This window comes from Bos javanicus, chromosome 21 (genome assembly GCF_032452875.1).
Source record: "Bos javanicus breed banteng chromosome 21, ARS-OSU_banteng_1.0, whole genome shotgun sequence".
Classification (NCBI taxonomy): Eukaryota; Metazoa; Chordata; class Mammalia; order Artiodactyla; family Bovidae; genus Bos; species Bos javanicus.
Genome location: NC_083888.1, coordinates 61,041,740 through 61,050,449, shown reverse-complemented (window position 1 = coordinate 61,050,449; position 8,710 = coordinate 61,041,740). Strand labels below are relative to the sequence as shown.

Sequence of the window (8,710 nt, the reverse complement as noted above, 5' to 3'; positions counted from 1 at the left end):
CTTGCCTAAAGAATCCCATGGACAGAGGAGCCTGGCAGGCTACAGTCCATAGGGTCGCAAAGAGTTGAACACAACTGAGCGACTTCGCACGCATGCACGTATATAGAATTCAGAGCAGTAACACTTACATCCAGCACTCACTCTGGGCCAGACCCTATTCTGAGCAACTAAACACATTTCATCCTCATCACGACTCTACAAAGTGGAAAAGTGCTTCATTCCCATTTTACAGATGCAGAAACTGAGACAGAGAGCCCAAGGGTCAGGACTTGGGGTGGAGACAGTGGCCCAGAACATTCATCTGAACTCTCTTTTCATTTATTCCATTGACAGCCTACTGTGTGCCAGATTCTCAGTGAAAGGAACACACAGTCCTTTTCCTCATGGAGCTTCTAGGCAATTGAGGAATAACAGGGAATAAACAAGCAAGCCAATAAATAACACATACTTTTCAAATGTTGATAATCATTAGGTTTTGATAAGGGATCGGAGAAAATGGGATGAGCCTCATTGAACAGGATGGTCAGGGGGAAAGCAGGAGCCCAGGGATGAGCTGCACCCACTCCCAGGCACTCTTCACACTGTTCTTCCTCCTCATCCACCGTCATGTCACACTGTCCCCGCCCCGCCCCCTGCTCACACACTTGTCAAAGGTCCCATGGCTGGTGAGCTGAGAACAGCCATTTGAACCCAGAGCTCAGGGCCTCAAAAGCCCACATTCTCTGCTGCGTCTTGTGCTTTTGTCCTGGAAAAACAGGAGGAGCCGGGACAGGAGGAGAGGAAAAGAAAAAGAAAAGGCAGCCAGCATCTCCTCTAAACACTCCTGGAGGCGGGCAATTCAGGGCTGAAATGCATCGCCCACAAGGGACAGCCGTTTCTGCTGAGAAGGGAAATGCCCTCTGCCCCTTTGAAGACCAGGCATCATCATAACTGAAATGACAATGCCTATAATCTTTGGGCAATGAAGGTTATTTTGAAACAAAAACTTTTTTTCTCTTTTCTTATTCTTTTCACTTACAAACTTGCCAGGAGGTTTTTCTTTTCAGAGGGAGATGGTTGAAGCTCTGAGCTGGTAAATCGGCCTCGATCCTTTATGCTCTGACTCTGAGTTTTGACAACAGATTCCAGGAGCGTGATGTGAGGGGCAGACAGAGGACTCCGAGACGTGCTGGATGTAGCACGTTGCCCGGAGATGAGGTGACCCATCAGCGGGTAACTCTCCATCTCCATCACGAGGCTGGACAATGGCGGGCAAGGCAGTGAGAAAGAAACCATCTCTGGAAACTGCCCCTTCTGGAGCCCCACCTAAAATCAAAATAAGAGCAAGATGTAGAATTGACTCCAGCATCATTCTGTATTCTGATCTCCAGGGAACAGGGGCAGCCTGGTGGGTGGACCTTGCAAATCAATTCTATCTTCTATCAATTGGACAGCCTATGTTTACCTTTTTGAGCTTTCTTTCCACTCTTCCCATGAGAATTTTATTCTTCCAGTAATAGCCGAGAACTCCTTTAGGACAGGGGTCATATCTTTTTACTTTCTATTACAGGTTGACATTGCTTTGCCTACAAAGGCTCATATAGTCAAAGCTATGGTTTTTCCAGTAGTGCCATACGGATGTCAGAGCTGGGCCATAAAGAAGGCTGAGCATCAAAGAACTGATGTCCTTGAACTGTGGAGCTAGAGAGCACTCTTGAGAGTCCCTTGGACAGCAAGCCTATCAAACCAGTCCATTCTAAAGGAATTAACTCTGAATATTCATTGGAAGGACTGATGCTGAAGCTGAAGCTCCAATATTTTGGCCACCTGATGTGAAAAGTCTACTCATTATAAAAGACCCTGATGCTGGGAAAGATTGAAGGCAGGAGGAGAAGGGGACAACAGAGGGTGAGATGGTTGGATGGCATCATTGACTCAATGGACATGAGTTTAAGCAAACTCCAGGAGATGGTGAAGGACAGGGAAGCCTGGAGTGCTGCAATCCATGGAGTCGCAGAGTCAGACACAACTGAGCGACTGAACAACACCACCACAAAAAAAGAAGCTGAAGTCCTAACCCTTAGTACCTGTAGCTGTGACCTTATTTGGAGACAGGATCTCTGCAGATGATCAGGTTAAGATGAGGTCGTGAGCATGGGCCCTACTCCAATCGGACAGCATCCTTATCAAAGAGAAAATATGTTCTCAGAGAAGCATTTGGAGAAAATGCCATGTGAAATGAAGGCAGAGATCAAGGTGATGCTTCCTCAAATCAAGGGACCAAGGAACACCGATGATCACCAGCAACACCAATAGCCTGGTGAGGGGGCTCTAACAGATCACCCCTCTGTGCCATCAGAAGGAATCCACCCTTCTGATGGATGAGATCAAGTGACACCTTGAACACTACTTCCAGGCTCCTGTACTGTGAGACAATAACTTTCTATCCCTTCAACCACCCAATTTAAAGTACTTTATTCCTACAGCCCAGGGAACAAATACAATTCCCTATTCAGCCCAGTGTATCCAGCCCAGTGCTTGGTATATAGGAATCCCCCAATAAATGCTGGTGATGAAAATGAATGTACATGTGGTTGAAGTGTCCATGTCCAATTTCCTTGCCAGGGTCCTGGCTCCCTTATCTCCACTCACTTGGGTTATCCTTCAAGGCCAAGGTGAGCTGAGCCTGCTCTGGTCATGTGACAACCAAATGACTCCTCCATCCTCAAGTGGTGGGTTATGGTGTAGGAGGCTTGTCCTTCGACATCTCCTTTGCTCATGGGGTCCATGGGTCACACCCTTCCTTTGATGGCCAGCTCTGCCACCTTACAGCTCCCCCTCCACTCCCCCCTCCACTCTGGAGCTTCCCAGGGGTCTGAGTCCACCCTGGCATTACTCTTTGGCCCATCTCATTTCTTAGTTTTCTAGAAACCAGGGAATACAGGCCCTACCCAGCCCCCATCACATCTATCACTTCCGCAGAATATCATCCTTAAGATGCGTTTGCCAAGTTTTGAAGAAGATGAGTTGCCAATTCTCAAAGCTTTTATTTGAGAAGGAAACTCAAGTCATAAGTCACATTTTTTAAAAAGTTTTTAATTGGAGTATAGTTGCTTTAGGATATTGTGTTATTTTCTGCTATACAGCAAAGTGAATGCACCATATGTATACATATATGAGATCCAACCAGTCCATCCTAAAGGAAATCAGTCCTGAATATTCATTGGAAGGACTGATGGTGAAGCTGAAACTCCAATACTTCGGCCACCTGATGCAAAGAACCGACTCAATGGAAAAGACCCTGATGCTGGGAAAGATTGAAGACAGGAGGAAAGGGGGATGACAGAGGATGAGATGGTTGGATGGCATCCCCTACATGATGGACATGAGTTTGAGTAGGCTCCGGGAGTTGGTGATGGACAGGGAAGGCTGGTGTGCTGCCGTCTATGGGGTCACAAAGAGTCAGACATGACTGAGCAACTGAACTGAACTGAACTGATCCCCTCTTTTTTTATTTCCTTCCCATTTAGATCACCACAGAGCATTGAGCAGGGTTCCCTGTGCTTGCTATACAGTAGGTTCTCACTAGTTTCCAATTTTTCACATGGAGTCAGTAGCATATACGTGTCAATCCCAATCTCCCAGTTCATCTCACCTTTCCTTTCACTGCTTGGTGTACATAAATTTGTTCTCTTCATCTGTGTCTCTATTTCTGCTTTGCAAATATGTTTCTCTGTATCATTTTTCTAGACTCCATATATATGCATTAATATTCAATACTTTTTTCTCTTTCTGACCTACTTCATTTTGTATGACAGTCATGAGGTCCACCCACAATTCTACAAATGACACAATTTCATTCCTTCTTATGGCTGAGTAACATTCCACTGTATATATGGAATCTTCTTTATCCATTCCTCTATTGATGGATGTTTATCATGCCTCCATATCCTGGCTATTGTAAATAGTGCTGCAATAAACATTGTATCTTTTGGGATTCAGCATGTATCTTTTGGAATTTTGCATGCATCTTTTGGAACATCGGATGTATCTTTTGAACTTATGGTTTTCTCTGTGTATATGCCCAGGAATTAGACTGCTGGGTCATGTGCTAGCATAAGTCAAGTTCAAATTTAAAGAACTGATTTCAATTCCAATACCTGGAAAGCAGATGCTATGGGTTGAATCATGTCCCTCTCCCCAACCAAATTCATGTGTTGATGTCCTAACTCCTAGAACCTCAGAACACGACCTTATTTGGAGACAGAGTCATTGCAAATGTTATTAGTCAAGTTAGGATGAAGTCACACTGGAGCAGGGTGAGCCGCTGGTCCAATGTGATTAGTGTCCTTACGCAAAGGAAAACTTTTAATCAGAGACAGACAGGCATACAGGAAGGGAGGCTTGGAGCATCCTTCCCCGGTGTCTTCAGAGCGAACTGGTCAACACCTTGACTGCAGGCTCCCAGCCTGTGGAAATGTCAGTCAAGAAATCTCTGCTGTCTTCAGCCACCCAGCGTGTGGCCCCTGGAAATTCATGCAGCAGATAATGCAGCTGTCTCAGTTTTATAGATAAGAAATAGAGGCTCAAGTCAAGAAGGTTTTCCCAGGGCTCTGGGCTGGTCAGAGGCAGAGGAGGACGTGAACCTGCTCAGGCAGACCCCAGGTCCCCAGCAACCTGAGCTGGTGGGAAACTGGCATCTGTGGTTTTGTGGTTTCCTGAGTGAGGACTGAACCAAAGGCCTTGGAGACACAGCTTAGAGACTCCCTCCAGCGGACATCCCTTGGAGAGCTGGGCCAGGAAGCCTCTGGCCTGTGTAATGAGCTGGTAACTAGCCTCCGAGAGAGCCCACATCTTTGTCAGTGGGCTTTACTGCCCCCTGAGGAAAGTCAAGTCCCTTTCTTGTGATCCTTCCTCTCCTTGGATCTGCTCCTAACAGGTTCGCAAGGAAAACATGAACCCAAATGTGGGAGGTTCAGGTCGTTGTGGGAGATTCCCCACATCCTCTAAGAACCAGCTCCCAAAGGGCCCCTCTGCACTCACACAGGCAGGAGCGAGGTTGGCAGGGCCCGGGGTTGGGGGAGGTTCTCGCACATGGTTGTACAGCCCTGGGTGAGGCTGACTTGGCAGCCCTCCTCCAAGAAACAAGGAAGGATGGGGGACCGGCTTCAAGGAGCACGATGCTGTCTTTGGGGTCCGGTGCCTGGCCGCATCTGAACCGTGCACCAGCATCCCTGGCTTGACAGTACTCCATCCCCCCAACACACACCAGCTCCTCACTCTGGCCCCTACCCCACACTTTTCTGAGTCATCCTGGTGAGACTGCACCCCAGCCTGTCCTGGTTCCCAGCTGGACCAAGTCACAGTGCATTAGGAAGACAGTCGGGACCTTGTGAGACGGAAGGAGACCCTGGCGGGGAGGAAAAAAGCACAGCCCAGGTGGACAGAGCCGCGTTCCCACCGCTGCAGACCACTCACTCATGAGCTACATGCCTGGCCCTGGATCAGCAACAGATCTCCTTCAAATTTAGCTCAGACAACACAGCCACCCTTCCCAGACCTTCCAGGCTGCCAGCCATGGGCACAGCCATGCTAAGTGCCCACAGGCCCTGCATCCCCTGACATCTACCCTTCTGGGTCATAAACGTCTAGGCACTGTTCTCCCAGCAGAATGAAAGCTCCTGGGGGAGAGCACAGCAAGCTGTCTCTTTCTGCAGGTGTGTTGGAAGTGACCCTAGGAACAGTCTTGGGGGACAACTTTGCCTACTTGGGAGCCTGAACCCATCACTAGTCACTTGGAGCTTGGGTAGCAATGGCAAGTGCGTGGGGAGGTTATAACTGTAATAATCGGAGCTGTTGGCCATGGAGCCAGGCTGTTTGGGTTCAGACCTCGACTCTGCTACTTAATAGGGTTCAAAACTTGGGTATGTCGCTTAAACTCTGTTTCCTCATCCATAAAATGGAGAGAATAAGAGTAAGTGACTCATACACTGCAATTGAAAATAGGTGGATTTTTTTTTAATATCTTGTGATATGGATCTCTGACATCATTCCACAGTGACAAGAGAACAGACTGCATGATTTCCATACCTTTAGACCACGAAATTTTTGCACCTTGTTTTATGTCCCTGGGTATGTTCCAGTGTCTCCTGGTTTATAGTCTATGAGAACTTGAACAGAATCTGTACCCTGCTGTTGTGTGAAAATTGTGTAAAAACTTAATTATGTTGAATTAGTTCGTGGTGCTTTTCAGGTCTACTATATCCTTCTACTTCTCTGTATATTCTTTCTATTAATTTTTGAGAGTTTGATATTGAAACTCCAGCTAAAAATCTAAATTTATCTACCTTAAAAATAATTGTAATATGTAGTGGAACTATATGTCACCTTGTTCTGTATTTTCCATGTCTCCTGTAAATGTGTTATCATACTTTCATAATTTAAAAAAGAAAAAAAAAAAGAACAAGTGACTCCCAGGAGCATCATGTGGCTGAAACCCACATAAATGGCTTGGAAGAAGGGCAGAGGCATGGTGACTGCTCAGGAAACGGCACTAACCCCGTCATCATTGGTCCATCCTCTTCCCGACTCCCCAGTTCCGAAGGCCTGGTGGACGACTCTCAGGCAAAGGATCTTACCCCTGTGGGCGATCCCACTTATCAATAAAAGAAGGGGATTAGATGAGCTGTCCCCCAAACCCCCTTCCACTCAGTTTTAGCCCTGTGGTGCCTTCAGGCTACTATGTGGACGAAGTCCTCCCCCACCCAGGGGACTGTCCCCTCAGTCACTCCCAGCCTTGGAAACGGAACCCATCACGTGGAGACGCAAGGAGGCCACAGGGAGGAAAAGTTTGCACTCAGATTTAAAACCCTTCTTAGAAAACCTTCCAGCCGGGTCTGTTTACCACACCCAGCTAAGCACTTGATTTATGCCCAGAAAGCTGAGTGCTGACAATTAGGATCCAGCTCTGTAACGATGTCCCCTCCGACCGGTCGAGTCCCATCCTCCCTGCTCATTAAGGTGAATCTCTCGTTAGTGGCTTTGCAAGTTGGGGACAGAAAATAATCAGAAGCAGGTGGGTGGGTGCCTGCTCGCTCCCTTGTCTCAGACCTGCGGGTGTAGACGGTTCCCTTTCTCCCAAAGCAGCCCCTCAGCCCCTCCTCACCACCCCTCTCCTGCCTGCTTTACCTCCCATCCCTGGGCAGGTGGGGCAAGGGCTTGTCATTCGCCTAATTGTTCAACAGGATAATATGCTGGATTTCAAAATAATTAGGCTGATGGTAATGAGGGTTTGATGGTTTCTGTGCAATTAGACGGATGGACACAAACACTTTGTTTTTAACCTGTGCTGAGGCTAATGACCTCAGGGGGGAATATGGCAGGACTGCATTTTGAAAGGAGAGGGGAAAAAAAATATCCTGGGAACCTCAGAGAAAAATAAATCACAGGGTGGGCTCCTTCTCGCAGATTTGTTGCTCTGGATACCCGACCAGATGTTCCCCTGACATCGGTAATGAGGGATTTCAGACCAAAGGGAACACAGCTTCACAAGAGGCAGCCTGCTCCGGGCTTCAATCCATCCCACAGCTTTTACTGGCTCCAATCAGGAGCAGGCCACTCACCTAGCTGCACTCAGATCGCCATCTGTAAAATGGGGACAGTCAGGCCAACCCTGGTGGCTCAGACGGTAAAGCGTCTGCCTACAATGCAGGAGACCCAGGTTCGACCCCTGGGTCAGGGAAGATCCCATGGAGAAGGCAATGGCAACCCACTCCAGTACTCTTGCCTGGAAATTCCATGGATGGAGGAGCCTGGTAGGCTACAGTCCTTGAGGTCACAAAGAGTTGGACACAACTGAGCGACTTCACTTTCATGCCAACCCCACAGGCCTGTGAGTCCCTGGCACACAGTAAATGCACAAGAAAGATTTTGGGGGGAGCCTTGAGAGAGGGCAAGTTAGGTATGGAAATATCCAGAAGCTAGAACACAACAGAGACCAGACATGGTCAGCGAGTCCTTTCCAACCAGCAAAGTAGAGTAGGCATCTTCAAAGGTCCAGACAGGGACTTCCCTGGTGGTCCAGTGGTTAAGAATTCACCTTGCAGTGCAGGGGACAAGGGTTCAATCCCTGGCCGGGGAACTAAGATCCCACATGCCACAGAGCCACTCAGCCCGCACGCTGCAGCTAAGAAGTCTGTGCACCACAACAAAAGATCCCGCCTGATGCAATGAAGATCCTGCATACCGCAACTAAGACCCGACACGGCCAAATAATTAAATAAGCTTTTTTGAAAAAGGGTCCAGACAACAGTGACTATTTAGAACGTCTCACCAAAAGAAAAGAAAAAAAAAAAAAAACAGCAGTTTAACTGTAACTCATATGATTTGAGTCACACTTCCACCACAGTGAAGCCACGGGGCCTTGGGAAAACTCCCAGCCCTCCATGAGGCCCCTGTGTGGCTTCCTGTGTGGGCAGGCAAAGAGTAGCTTCACCTCACCCAAAGGTTCATGGGAAATAAAGTCTGCAAGTCCAGACTAGGCACAGGGACCCAGAAACAAGAAGGTTGGAGCAGGGTGGTCAGACAATGTGGTGGTTGCCAGTGGGCCCCATGGGCTGCTATCTTCAAGGTGGGTGTCAGGGGAGATGGAGAGAAAATGACCCCAGGCTCTGGGCATGTGGACAGTACTGGGGAGAGGTTTACCCACCCAGCACACGTCTTCTGAGCCTTT

At 48.0% G+C, this 8,710-nt stretch overlaps 1 non-coding gene across 1 annotated transcript; it reads left to right on the top strand.

The window, feature by feature from the left end:
• The first annotated feature begins 7,648 nt into the window (after positions 1-7,648).
• TRNAC-ACA (transfer RNA cysteine (anticodon ACA)) lies at positions 7,649-7,721 on the top strand. Its single transcript has one exon. It is a non-coding gene; the product is annotated as a tRNA-Cys (tRNA).
• Positions 7,722-8,710: the final 989 nt, after the last annotated feature.